Source organism: Aotus nancymaae, unplaced genomic scaffold (assembly GCF_030222135.1).
Source record: "Aotus nancymaae isolate 86718 unplaced genomic scaffold, 86718_ANA_hifiasm-v0.15.2.pri h1tg000014l, whole genome shotgun sequence".
Taxonomy (NCBI): Eukaryota; Metazoa; Chordata; class Mammalia; order Primates; family Aotidae; genus Aotus; species Aotus nancymaae.
In genome coordinates, this window is record NW_026988425.1 from 92359915 (window position 1) to 92375152 (window position 15238).

General features: G+C 34.5%; 1 pseudogene; it reads right to left on the reverse strand.

The window, feature by feature from the left end:
- Positions 1–1467: 1467 nt before the first annotated feature.
- LOC105722335 (elongation factor 1-alpha 1-like) lies at positions 1468–2162 on the reverse strand (annotated as a pseudogene).
- Positions 2163–15238: the final 13076 nt, after the last annotated feature.

Consider the following 15238-nt stretch of genomic DNA (forward strand, 5'->3'; position numbering starts at 1 on the left):
AATCAAATGAAACTAAAAACTAAGATTATGATGTGGGCTATACAATTTGCTTGCTGTGTTACCTGAAGTGTAACTTGCCTCATGTAGCTCTCAATATATTTCTTGCATAGAAACCATATAAATCAGGCATTTTGATATTTTCCTTTTTGTGAACGCATAACAGAATCATTTTATTTTGTATTAGGGTAATTTGGGGCAGGTTTTGTGTTTTGGCATGCTATATTTTTTATTTAATTAACTATAACTAATAACTGGTAATATTTGACATTTTCAGTACCATTCTTTTTAATTATTTTTCAAAATAAGCCTTTTTTTCTGCTTCAAAGCTTATCTAGAAGATATATTATTCTTTTTTTATAATTTCATGGTTTATTTGGATTTAGTTTTGAAACTTAGTTATGTTTGCACTTTTCAATTTAGCTTTCAAGTATTTTCCATTCCTAATTCTAGCCCATTTTTATCACAGATTCAAAATACATATTTTACTGAATGCTGAATGATGTCTGATTGCATGTTTAACAAATTAAACATAAATGACTAACAGGAGATATACTGTGAATATCAATGATATCAGGGAAGATTAAAAATGTATAAAGCATGTTATTACCACAGAGGTATAATTGGGGGAATTGTGCTCCTCCTATTTTGCAGTAGTACATACAGAAACATATAAAAGGTGTGCTGAAACAGAGTAATTGAAAGATCAGGCTTCTCAGAGCACAGGGCATCTAGTCTCCATTTGTAGCTGTGGAGACTCTGTGAAGCACCTATCACAAAACTGCTCTTGACAGTTTAGACAGTGTGGATTTGCTCCAACTGGCACTGGGATGCCCTCCCAAAGGGAGCATAGTCAAGGGTTACAAGGGCCCAAGTGCCTATCATCTGTCAGGCACCCTTTCTCTTCACTGACTTGGGTTCATTTCACTTTATCTCTGGGACACAGACACCATATCACCCATGACATCTGACAGAAACCATAACAGATTGAGAAAATAAAAATAAACCTTGAAAGCTGAACTTTCAAATCATGCTTGTATATCTTTGAAAAGCTGTTATTTTGTTAGAATGCCTCCTTAGTCTCAGATGTGCTGGCTTATCTTCAAAAGTGAGTTACCATTCCATTCTTGACAAAAAAAAAATGGGTAAATACAATTTCATTCATATTTCTCAAAATGAGTTGCTTTTTTCTCATTAGGCTTTGTTTTAATGGGTCTCAAAATTCTGCAATAGATTTTTGTTGAAGTTGTTTCTATTAAAAAGTATGGATTTTAAAAACTAATAAAATTGCCAAATGCAAAAGGAAAAACAGTTCACAAAACACTTTCTTTTCCTTCTGAATGTTTTACAATGCATTGTGATTATCAACCAGACTTATTATTAAACTTAAATGGCCAATTGAAAGAAATAGTTCCAAGACCATTCTTCCACCACTGATTAAAACTGGGATGGTAGGTATAGCTTTCATATTCATTTAGCCTTCTGAGTTGTCTGGGCGGACTTAAGTTACCTTGCCAGCTTCATCGGCCTTCTTGTCGACTACTTTGATGACACCCACAGCAGCTGTTTCATATCACTAACAGCAAAACAACCCAGAGGAGAATAGTTAGAGAAGGTCTCAACACACTTGTGCTTGCCAGGAATCATATCAATGATGGAAGTATCACCACAATTTAGGGCCATTTTCCAGCTTCTTACCAGTAGAGTGCTCAATCTTTTCCTTCAGTGCAGTAAACTTTCAAGCAGTGTGGGTACTGTGACAGTACAAGGGTGTAGCTAGCACTGATTTAGCCTGGATGGTTCAGAATTATCATCTGAGCAGTGAAGCAAGATGCTTCCATTGGTGGATCGTATTTACTGTCACCAGAAATATTGCCACAACCAACATGTTTGACAGGCACATTCTTAACACTGAATCTCACATTGTTCTCAGGAAGAGCTTCACTGAAAGCTTCATGGTACAGTCCAACAGATTCTACTTCAGTTGTAACATTGACTCGAAGAAAGGTGACCACCATGCCAGGTTTCAGAACACCAGACTCCACTTGGCCCACAAAGATAGCACCAGTATCATCAATTTTGTGGATATCCTGGAGAGGCAGATGCAATGGCTTGTCAGCTGGGAGAGCTGGTGGTAAGATGCAAACCAGAGCTTCAAGCAGCATGGTTCCACTGGCATTGCTGTCTTTTCGAATGACTTTCCATGCCTTGAACCACTTGGCTCCAGCATATTATCACCATTCCAACCAAAAGTTAGCACAAATCCTACTTTGTCAGGGTTGTAAGTCAATTTTCTTAATGAGAGTGCTGACTTCCTTAACAATTTCTTCATATATTTTCTGGTTGTAGGGTGGCTCAGTGGATTCTACTTTGTTTCATAGCCAGTGCGTGAGCCCGAAAGGCACACTCATGGGTTTATCCATTCTTGAAAAAAATAGCTCCAAAATCACCAAGGCCAAAAGCAACAATTGGACAAGCCGGCCTGAGATATGCCTGCAATCAGATTTTTTATAAAGTATCTGTCATCATGGGTCATCAGTGATAGTAATACCTGCTGATTTCAAATTTCCACAGAGAGATAACAATGATGATACTATATTCACACTCAACTGTTTACGATATTCACACTCAACAATTTATTAAGACCAAGGCATACTTGAAGGAGTTTTTTCTCAGCTCAGCAGCCTCCTTCTCAATATTTTCAATGGTTCTTTTGTTGATTCTACAACATTTGTACATCAGATGACAAGTATAGGTGGACTTGCCCAAATCTACATGTTCAATGACAACGGTGTTGATGTGAATCTTTTTGCTTCCCATTTTGGTTTTAGCGGTGGTTTTTATGACATCTGTGTTCTGACAGCAAACCTCTTGCAAAGAGTATGAGTTGCTTTTCTTTACCAGTCTGCTTGGGTAATCAAACCCTGTGACTATATGGGCAATCTTGTGTACAGGATATTTCTTTTAGTTAAAGAGTACTTATTTTATCTCTACATTATAAACAAGGACTTATAACTGTGTCAACATAAAAGGCAGGCAGATCACCTTACTTCAAGAGTTTGAGACCAGACAGGCCAACACAGCAAAACCCCATCTCTACTAAAAATACAAAAATTAGCCAGGTTCAGTGGCACAAGCCTATAATCTCAGCTACTCCAGAGGTTGAGACAGGAGAATTGCTTGAAGCCAGGTAGTGGAGGTTACAGTGAGCCAAGATTAGCCACTGTGCTTAGCGTGGGCGACAGAGCAAGACTGTCTCAAAAAAAAAAATTCGTTGTTAACTTTTACCTGATTTTGCTTGTTTTAATTTCATCTATACTATTGGTTCAGGGAAGGTTCTTTGCAACCTGTTTTACACCGTGATAGGGATGAATATATCTTCAGGCTTTCAATACAAGAACAGAATGTATAGAACTACAAAAATGCATTTTGAAAAAATTATTATTTTGACTCCTGTTTCTGTAATACTTTGCATCATACTAGATTGTATAATACTGTCTATAAAAGAGCACAAAGCAGAGACTTCAATTCCCTTAAGACATTTTTTTATGAAAAACATTTCTTGCACATTTTTCCCTGTTTGTACCTCCCATCATGAAATTTTCTGAGCTTTCTTGCTGTTTGATGGTTTGCCTGTTAGATGTAGATGGATATTTTGAAAAGGATTTGTGGTGGTTTTCCTAGAGTATGATTTACAGCCAGTGAACATTTTCCTTTAGTAGTCAACATTTTGCTGTTAGTCATCCATTGGCATTGATTATTTTGCATTAAATATGCAACATTTTAATTCTCTGTCTGGTATCTGATCCTTTTTAAGACCTCTACTTTATTGTGATGCTTGGAGTTAGGTCCATGCAGAGCAGAAAACTTATTTCATAATCTCTAATTGTTTATTACTTGTATAAATCCAAGTGATATTATTGTGCCTCAGTACATGCATCTAATTAATCAACCAACAATTCTGAGCACTGTGTGGTACACAGATAAGTATAGAACAGTAAAAGAATATATTCAGCATTCTTACAATCTGAAGTGATGAGACATGAAAAACGGAATCAAAAGAAGTGGTAGAGAGCAAAACATTATAAATTCATCAAAGAGATACAGAAATAAGTGCTGGGACTTGCAGAGAACAGATTTCCATGGAGAGAAATTGGACATGGGAGTAGAGATGTAAATCCAAGAAGATGATAAAGGAACATTAAATAATAAATAGTTTCATATTGGTAATTTGAGGAAACAGAGCATGAGGAAGATGATCCTTAGGAGAGAAGAGGTGGAAGACTATAAAAAACACATGAATGCAAAAAAGAACATTGAGTTTGTAAAAAAAAAAAAAAAAATAGGGATAGAAAATTTTCCTAATGGTGATGGTTTGTGTATATAGGATAAAGTAAAATTGGAAGAAAAAGTTGTGTTTTGAATCTAAGAGCATAATATACCAGGTTCAGCAGCCTGAGTCTAGTAGGTAAGTTGAATGAATCCCATATAATAAATTATTATTTCAGAAAAACCAAAATAAAGTACTATGCAAATGTGTCCTAATAATTAAGTTGGAAGAAGAATAAACAATCTCATTTTAGTGTTTCAGGTGGCATATAAGGACCTGAAATAGAGCATTAGCTGTAGGAGTAAAAAGAAAGGGGTGACTGAAAGAGAAGTTACACTGAAACTAATGATTAGATAATTAAGGTAACCCTGAAATTTGTTTTGCCAGGAAAATTATGAATTCAGCTTTAGAAATGCCAAATTTGAGGTGAAAATGGACCATCTCAGTGTTTCTGTTTAGCTATTTTAGATGGAGGGTCAGAATTCAGAGTGATTAAAAACACTGGTCAAAATTTAGAATTGAGCTTTGAGGTTTCTATGAATTTTTGAGAGCAAAGCTCTATTAACAGTTACCAATTAAGTTTCCTGTAATGTCAAGTCCTTTCATATGTGTTTGTGAAGAAATTTTCTTTTCCTGGCCAAAGGCTGTGTTCCAAAATGTTTCCCCCATTCTAGCTCCTGGGAAATATATATTATAGTTCATAAATTTAAAACATCACTACAAAATCCACTCTTAGTACTTTTCCTACTGATATTGGAATAGCATCAGTGAATTACCATTTGTAGTAACACATTCCTATATGACCTAGACAAGATTTCCTTTTCAGAGCACTTACCACAATATCACCAATAATTCGTGTACTTTATGTGTTCTTCCATTGATTCTTATGAAGTTATTTTCACAAACACCTTGTTGTTTATGCATGATATCTGACCAAGACAAATATTTCAGCCTCTCACTTCATTTCTTGCTAAATACCCTGTTATTATATAGTTAGTATTTAGAGAAGCAGGTACACTATTTACTTGTAGTAAAACCACTTTTGATATAGTAAGGTAAATATACAAGGGCCATATCTCATTTAAACATACAATTTGTGAGAGATAAAGTGCTACAGGAAATTGGTTATTTGGCATTCCATTGCCTTGTAAGTTATAATATTTATTAGTATTATTAACACCTAGTATTAATTATACCAGATGTATTTCAAAACTGTGCAAATTGTTTTACTCAGAAGGCCTAAATCAAATTCAAACTATTTTATATGCTATTGTAGAGTAGGGAGATCTTTTTTTTATATATATACTCTAAGTTCTGGGGTACATGTGCAGATTGTGCAGGATCGTTTCATAGGTATACATATGCCATGGTGTTTTACTGCATCCATCCCCCTGTCACCTACATTAGGATTTCTCCTAATGTTATCCTCTCCAGTCCCCCCACCCCCTGCTATCCCTCTGTTAGCTCCCCCACCCCCCAATAGGCCCCAGTGTGTGATGTTCCCCTCCGTGTCCATGTGTCCTCCTTGTTCAACACCCACTTATGAGTGAGAACATGCAGTGTTTGGTTTTCCATTCTTGTATCAGTTTGCTGAGAATGATGGTTTCCAGATTCATCCATGTCCCTCAAAGGACATGAACTCATCCATTTTATGGTTGCATAGTATTCCATGGTGTGTATATGCCACATTTTCTTTATCCAGTCTATCATTGATGGGCATTTGGGTTGGTTCAAAATCTTTGCTATTGTAAACAGTGCCACAATGAACATACCTGTGCATGTGTCTTTATAGTAGAATGATTTACAGTCCTTTGGGTATAATGGGATTGCTGGGTCAAATGGAATTTTATTTTATTCTCTTTGTAGCAATTGTGAATGGGAGTTCACTCATGATATGGCTCTCTCTTTGTCTGTTATTGGTGTGTATGAAATCTTGTTATTTTTGTGCATTGACTTTGTACCCTGAGACTTTGCTGAAGGTACTTATGAGCTTAAAGAGATTTAGGGCTAAGATGATGGGGTTCTAAATATACAATCATGTCATCTGCAAATAGAGACAATTTAAATCCCTCTCTTCCTAATTGAAGATCCTTTATTTCTTTTTCTTGTCTGATTACTCTGGCCAGAACTTCCAATACTATGTTGAATAGTAGTGGTGAGAAAGGGCACCCTTTTATAGTACCAGTTTTCAAAGGGAATGCTTCCAACTTTTGCCCATTCAGTATGATATTGGCTGTGGGTTTGTCATAAATAGCTTTTATTATTTTGAGATACATTCCACTGATACCTAGTTTATTGAGAATTTTTAGCATAAAGGGCTGTTGAATTTTGTTGAAGGCCTTTTCTGCATCTGTTGAAATATCACGTGGATTTGCCTTTGGTTCTGTTTATGTGATGAATCACATTTATAGATTTTTTGTATGTCGGACCAGCCTTGCATCCCTGGATGAAGCCGATTTGATTGTGATAAATAAGCTTTTTGATGTGCTGTTGGATTCGGTATGCCAGCATTTTATCAAAGAATTTTGCATCGATAATCATTATGGATATTGGCCCAAAATTTTCTATTATTTAGTTGTGTCTCTGCCAGGTTTTAGAATCAGGATGATGTTGGTCTCATGAAATTAGAGAAGATTCCCTCATTTTGTATTGTTTGGAATAGTTTCAGAAGGATTGGTACCAGCTCCTCTTTGTATGTCTGGTAGAATTCGGCTGTGAGCCCATCTGGTTCTGGGCTTTTTTTGGTTTGAATACAATAAATTGCTGCCTCAACTTCAGACCTTGTTATTGATCTCTTCTGGGATTCAATTTCTTTCTGGTTTAGTCTTGGGAGGGTGTAAGTATTCAGGAATTTATCTATTTCTTCTAGATTTACTGGTTTTTGTGCATAGAGGTGTTTGTAGTAATCTCTGATGGTAGTTTGTATTTCTGTGGAATTGAAAAAATTTATCATTTTTTATTGCATTTATTTGATTATTCTTCTTTTCTTTTTTGTTTTTCTGGTTAACAATCTATCTATTTTGTTGATCTTTTCAAAAAATCAGCTCCTGGATTCATTGATTTTTTGAAGGGTTTTTTGTATTTCTGTTTCCTTCAGTTCTGCTCTGATCTTAGTTATTTATTGTCTTCTGCTACCTTTTGAATTTGTTTGATCTTGTTCCTCCAGTTCTTTTAATTGTGACAATAGGGTGTCAGTTTTAGATCTTTCCTTGCTTCTCATGTGGGCATTTAGTGCTATAAATTTCCCTCTAGGCTCTGCTTTAAATGTGTCCCAGAGACTCTGGCACGTTGTGTCTTTGTTCTCATTGGTTTTGAAGAACATCTTAATTTCTGCCTTCATTTCATTATGTATCCAGTAGTCATTTAGGAGCAAGTTGTTCAGCTTCCATGTATTTGAACGATTTTGAGGAGATCTTTGTTTTTGTATGATCATCTTTAAAATTAATAGCCCCATTTTTGGTCTTATAGATCCTGGGATTACTGGGCCCATGCCAATCTGTTAGAGTAGTAAATTGAATATGCATGCAAATCCTTTATTATTTCTACCTTAAAGAGTTGAAGTCTGTATTTCCTTCCCTTGAAAGAAGGCAAGTCCTGTGACATTATTTAACCAATAGAATGTGGTAAAGTGACCTTGGATAAATGCTCAGATTACATGTTGAAAGATCTGAAACTTCCACATTTAAACACTTTACATGCTCTGTCTTAGAAGCCAGCCACCTTGTAAGATGTCTGACGACTTTGAGAACACCATGCTCTGAAGAGGCCAATTATCTACAGGACCCTATACTAGTCACTTAGCATGCTAATTTAAAAATAGGGAAAGTAATATCCTCTTTACCTACTTCATACTCTGAAGATTCCCTAACTAGTAAATATGAGTATATTGTAGCTGGGTATATATTACTTTGTAATATATACTTTTATGAATATATATTTAAAAATAAAACTTGCTCTGCAAGGCCTGTGACCTTGAGAACCCAAGAATTAAATGTATTTTTGAATATTCTATGTATTATTATTTTAGGATATTTACACAGGATATGTGAACTTCAATAATAAATATTTGCATAGCCTAATTTGTAAAGGTAGCTCATCTCTGGCCAAGGTTATATTGGCATATGTGGCACTGAGTCTGTATTAACATTCTGTAAATAACAAAAATCAACTTGAGTTTAAGTAGAAAAACTCTTATTTTGAGGATTCAAAAATCAATGGGCCAAAATAAAACTGGGATTCAGAAATCAATTGAAATAAGAAATAGAAATACATCAGTAACTGAGATAATCTTATCTATGGTTCTCAATGTTTAGCTACATCACTATTCTTGGCTGTAACCTGTATTATGTTCTGCAGTTTTGTCCAAGTACTGTAGAGATGTCCAAGTACATCTCTATAAGGCATACATTATAAAGTTGCATTTTTGAAGGGATCAGCACAAACTAATCTACAATGTTTTAGAAACAAATCATCTAATACCAATTTTAAATCATGGAGAATGAATTATTGTCTTTGGTCAGGTCACCTCTTGTGCAGTCATTTATGGCCATGGGGACACCACCACTGAAGGTATAACTCTATGAATGAGGGAGGAGACATGGATTTAATAGGAAAAAATAATGTTATTATTGGCTTGAGCTGGGCAGTAAACCTAGAGGGGCCACTTACTGGTTGCTATTAGTGGAGACAGAAAACTCATCTTAATTTGTCTGGTCTCAGGACAAATTTCCTTTTGACTATCATTTTTCTGCTAATATTTCTGAGGCTGTCTTCCTTTATCATCATGGTTTCATTCAGAGGGAAGTGACCTATTTGATTTTTAGCTGAGAAAGCATGTAATTAAATAACACCCTTGGGCTCATTCTATTTTTCTGCCTTATCAGAAAATAAAAAAGAAAGGTCTCCTAAAGGAGAATTAAAGAAAATGCTGATACATAGCAAATGATAGTTTAGATTTGCCTACAAGGACAATCCTCTTTCAACAATGTAAGTGACTGTGAAGTACTGGAGAACTTTGGGAAAAAAAATAACTACATAAGCATTGTGAATACTGTAATGTAATTTGTTGAGTTTGTTCCAAAACAAAAAGAATTATTAGGTCATCTTCCATTGATGCTGCTTCATTATCATTATCATCATTTGTCACTTCAACAAATTAGATTCTTGAAATTATCTTAAAAATTAACAATTGTTAAAAGAGATGTTTATTTTAAACTTTCAATATGTTTATATTAGCATTAAAACAGAAAATATGTAAAAAGCTGAAATGAAAATGAAAGACTTAAATATAAGATGAATGTTCAAAGATTATGAGAGTTTTACTAGACATTAAATATAGAGTGAAAGTTCAAAGATTAGAATGTTCTTACTAGACACCAAATAGAAAATGTATTTTAATTATTTTTATTTTAGTCATTCTCATATTCCCCCTCCTTTTGAAAGAGATGTATGAAATAAAGAGAATAATAGTAGACAACAAAAGACACAAAAATATCACCAAGATTTTAGTTATAAGCAGGAGCTTTAAAAAATCCCATAAATTTGAAATTCACCTTAAAGAAATAGCCAGTAGGATTTTATCAGTAAGCATAATGATGTCTATTTGTACTGAGTAATTTATAAGCACGTAGAGATATCCAAGGCATGAAAAACACAATTCAAAAACACAAGCACAAAACCAAACAAACAAGCAAAGAGCATATGCATGAATGTATCTGGAATAGAAAGTCTTAGAATTAAGCTTAAAATTGAGGATAGCACTGATTGTAGGGATCATCATATCCAATAAGCCAGTGGTTCATTAATCCTAAGTAAAGGCTTCATTTATATATTTGATAAGATAATAACTTACCAATCACATGCTTCAGTGAAGACAGTGGAACAGATAAGTTCTAATTAAAAACGTTCTATAAACAAAATGGTATCACATAAGTTCATTTTATTAGGCTATTGCTATAGCTATCAAAATACAATAAAATAAATGATTAATAAGGCAAACAATATTAGTTTACTATATAACCAAGATTTACTCAGCACCTAATACTTGTAAGTCAAGGGATAGGTCCTGGCAAATAATTAAAGAAATGAAAACAATATCTATGAAACACTATAAAGCATTAAAATAATTAATGTATTCACCACCCAAGATTAGAAAAGACTAGCAAATAATTGCTAAAGTACTTAATCAAAAGATCAGCAGGCTGTCCATGCTAATTGAGAAGATGCAGCTGGGAGAGTGAAAGCCTCATAATTGATTAGGGGAGTGTATTTGATTTAGTTGGTCCTAAATTGGAAGCTGGGACAAAAATGAGGCAAATTGTAAGTTACTGTTTAAGCAATGACTGTTTAGGGATGATTGCTACCAAGTTTGTGGTTTGGGTTCCTGGATTGGGTGCTGCAGATTCTGGGTCAGCTCTATTTCTATATATGATGTTTTTAAATTAAAGGCTGTCTAGATTATTCTTCATTAACATTTAATGTCACATCCAAACTGATAAAAAACACTAATATTTTGACTAACAAGTATCCGTTTCTTGTCTTTTACTAGCTCAGGATGGTTTAAACTTCTTTCATAACCCCTAGTCTACTTGTCTTTGATATTTTTAAGCCATACTCATAACTTTCCATAATTCATATGTAATGGCTGATATATCTGTCTAAACAATATTAAAAATTTATTTATCTTTCAAGAGAGCTTCATTTACCACCAGACATACATTAAGGTGGAGATAGTACAGTTAAGGATGTCAACAGTTCATAGGGTGAACAATTTCAGTGGTTCAAGAGGTCTCTCATAGTAAATATGTAGACAGGGTCAACTCATTTGAAGCTTTTCCCTTTATTTATATTGCCAATTAAGCTTTCAAGTATCCACTATTCTTTCTTGTAAGGCCACCTGCTCTGGAACTTCTAAGATAAAAAATAAACTTCTTTGGTAAAAGACCATTTTCTCCTAATGTAAGAATACAGATACCTTGGTCATATCCAATACATGAGTCTCTTTTCGTTTTTTTTTTAATCATTGTTTTGCAGTACATCAAATTATACTTTGCAAGTAAATTGTCTCCATATCAAAATCTCTATCAGACAAAAACAATCACACAATTAAATATATGTATATTTAATATATTTAAACATTCACACAATTAAATATCTATCTATCCATCTATCTATAATTCACTGTCCCTTAGGTTCCCATTACATATATATAATGTAATATAATGTAATATAATGTATAATATAATGTTTTATATATATATATATATATATATATATACACATACACACATATATATACACACATATATATATGGGAACCTAGGGACAGTGAATTAAAATTCCTTGTATCCCACTGTCAGCAGATATCAAAAGAAGAATATTTAGTAAAAAAAAAAAAAAAAAAGCTTTTTTTTTCATTTTATAAACTTTTTTCTTACCAATACCAAAATCTTGGTAGGTTTGAAGATTCAATTGCTTCCATATTATTCTTGTTTTCATGTTTGCTTATGGTGATACATTCTCTAGAATTGGAAATATTGGCTTTCTTTGATTCTGTTTTCATGTATGGATCTTCTTTCTGCCTCTTTCCTAAATCCCCTGTGTGAGCGGAGTGCCTTTCCATAGGGGAATAGAGAATGATTTGCTTCAAAATTTGACAGCACTCTACCTTCTGGTTTCCAAAGGAAATATTGGCGAAACCATGAAGGTTATGCAGGTGAGATAAAGTGATTAATTAACCATTATGTTATCTTAAGTTCATACGTGGTCTTAATCTTGGCAGTAACTTTCTGTGTGATATTTGACATTTTACTTTTTTTCTGCCTCTGTTCCTAATCTACAAAAATAAGTATAATTATGACTGGTGTCCCTTTATAGTGAAGAGTTATCTCTACTAGTTCCATGTTAGTGCCTACCAGTCATGCCATATTTCTTTGGCTCATTCAATATTCCACTCTTCTAGATGAGTATTTTATTCTTTTATTTATTTGTTTAAACATCTAACACCTTTTCCTCATCCATATTTCCACCTGCCAACCTTATTTTGCTATTCCTACTTGGGTAACAAAGTAAAAAATTGGAAGAAAATTTCATCAAGCTCCCAGTATTACATATACCCTTGTTCACTCTCTCTGGGCTGTTGTGTCTTGTGCCTTCTTCCTCTAAATATGTGTGAGCTCTCTACTCTTTACAGAGGCCAACTGTGTCACTTGTGTGCTACATCCATTCCCTTTTTCATATTCAATGATGTCATTCCACATTTCTCCTTTCTTCCTTGAATTATCATATTTTATTTTTCCCCTCTCAGTTAACTGCACCTCTGCCTCCCGGGTTCAAGTGATCCAGCCTCCCGAGTAGATAAGATTACTGGCAAGTGCCACCACGCCACGCTAATTTTTGTATATATAGGTTCCCCCCACCCCGCCCGGAGATGGAGTCTTGTTCTGTCCCCCAGGCTGCAGAGCAGTGGCGCTGTCTTGGCTCACTGCAACCTCCGCCTCCCGAGTGTAATCCCAGCACTTTGGGAGGCTGAGGCAGGCGGATCACTTGAGGTCAGGAGTTCGACCCCTGGTTTCACCATTTTGTCTAGGATGGTCTTGAACTCCTAACCTCAAGTGATCCACCCTCCTCAACCTCTTAGATTGCTGGGATTATAGACGTGAGCCACCATGCCAAGCCTCAGCCTTTTGAAGTTATAGTGTTGTGGGAATTAAGGGACAGGAGACACTGATGGGTGAAAACAGGAGTGTTTCATTGAAGTGGCCACTTACCCAGTGGATTAACATCCAAAGGCTAAGCCCTGGACAAAAACAGGGCTTGACTTTTGTGCATGCAAAGGAAGGGGGTTGGACATTCAGTGGTGTGAAACTTGCAAGGTACAAAGGCAAGCTTACAGAGGAAGGACAAAGACAGTTATCAAGCAGTGACAGATGTTGCATCTTAAGCAAGTCTTGTGACCTTTGGCATAGATCGCAGATGGGAACTTGCAGAACCTTATAACCTTTGCAGAAACATAGTTACTTGACAGAACAGAGAACAGTCTTGGGAAATAGAGGGTACTTGTTAAACTTGTTTTTATCTCTGTTCCAGGATGAGAAGCAGACACTTTGGAGCCCCTCCTTGGAAGGCTCTGGCTTTGTAAATAGTGATAGTGGTATCAGAGCTCTACCTGAGCTATGCCTATCTCTAGGCCTTGGAGTAAACTAGCCTGGGAAACTTGTTTTTTTTTTTTTTTTATCTCCCGCTTCAATAGACCATTCCTCAAAACCCTCATCATCCCTGTATCCACAAAACCACTGGTCCAATTGGTCCGCCTAATTGATCTTGTTTCCCCTTTCCTTCAGTCGTTCTCACCATGAAGCCAAAGTGTTTCTCTATGTCTCATATGTCACTCTTCTGGTGAAATCATTTCAAAGACTTTTTGTGTCACTCATAGTAAAATTCCAAGTCCTTAGAAATACTTCAAATATTCTGGGATCTGTTATCTCTTAATTATTCTCTCTCTATTATCTCAAATACTCTTCCACACTTCTTCCTTTTTGGCTACACTATCTTCCTTGCTATTCCCAAACATCCCAAACATGTTTTCTGTAAATATTAAATGTTTAATCTGACATTTTGCCCTTGTTGTTCTCCCTGAGATGCTCTTCCCAAAACATTTTCGTTGTTATATTTCTTACCTACGTTAGATTTTTATTAGAACATCTTCTTCGAAGGAAGTCTTGCTCTTATTCAACCTAAATTAGCACTTCCTCCCAACCACACTTTGTTCCCTTTCTCTGCTTTTTAAAAGATAACATCAATCTTTAAATAACATTTTGTATTTTGATAATTTGTTATAGTCATTTTCTGACTTCTCCAGAATTTAACATTCATGAGGGTAGGCACTTTGTTTTTTAAGTGCTACAATTCATATATATTGTTTAAATTAATCAATCCTTATTCCAAGTGGTTGTTATAAAAATAGAGGAGATAATGTATACAATCTGAGTAAATTTGGTAAATAGTAGAATCTTAGTAAATGCTTTCTATTATCAAGGAGATTCTTTGAAACCTCAATGATATGATCATAGTTTATGATATGGAGGTGGGCATCTGAACTCATTTACAGAAGGAGATTCATTAATTTCCATTTCAGGACTCAAGGAACATTTAAATGGGAGATTGAATAGTAGACTTGTCTATCTTCCTTCTTATAAAAACAGAAGATACTTTTGTATTTAACTTAAGAAGCTAGAGGTTGCTACTTGGATTGCATATTTAGATGGGGATTTTCCTAAAATAATCAATTTTTTTATTCCCATTGAATTAAATATTGCAATATATAACTATATGCCATTGTATTTTGGTTTTGTAAATGGTAAATAATTTTATAACACAAGGTTAATACTATTAAAATTTATTCATAATCTTTATTGTACAATACCAGCAACTATGGTGAAAAAGTTTTGTGGTCAAAAATACTGATTAATTAAATATTTAAATAAAATTGTCAGTTTAAAGAAAAAGTAATATTATCTAATTATCACTCAAACAGCCCTTCTTATAAAGATTATTTGAAGCTGTTTTTTTTTTTTTTTTTTATCAGTTTGGCTATATATTTAGTTTCATAAAATTGGAGAGAAAGTAAAACTTTATCTACTTTTAGAATTAACCCTCCACATCTTTATACCAGTTGATAGTGATAAAAGCTGACATATGATGTGTAACAACTCATCAAGTACTAGGTTGGATGAATGGAAAAATTAAAAATCTTTTGAATGGTCCTAAATTATCTCTCTGGCAAATTAAAATATTTAATTTTAATTTATGATTATAAAGTGATTACATTTTGCTTCTATAATTTTTTTGCTTAGCTATTTTTGAAGTATTGTTATTGTAAGCCAAAAATAAAATTCTAAGCCCCACAACTAT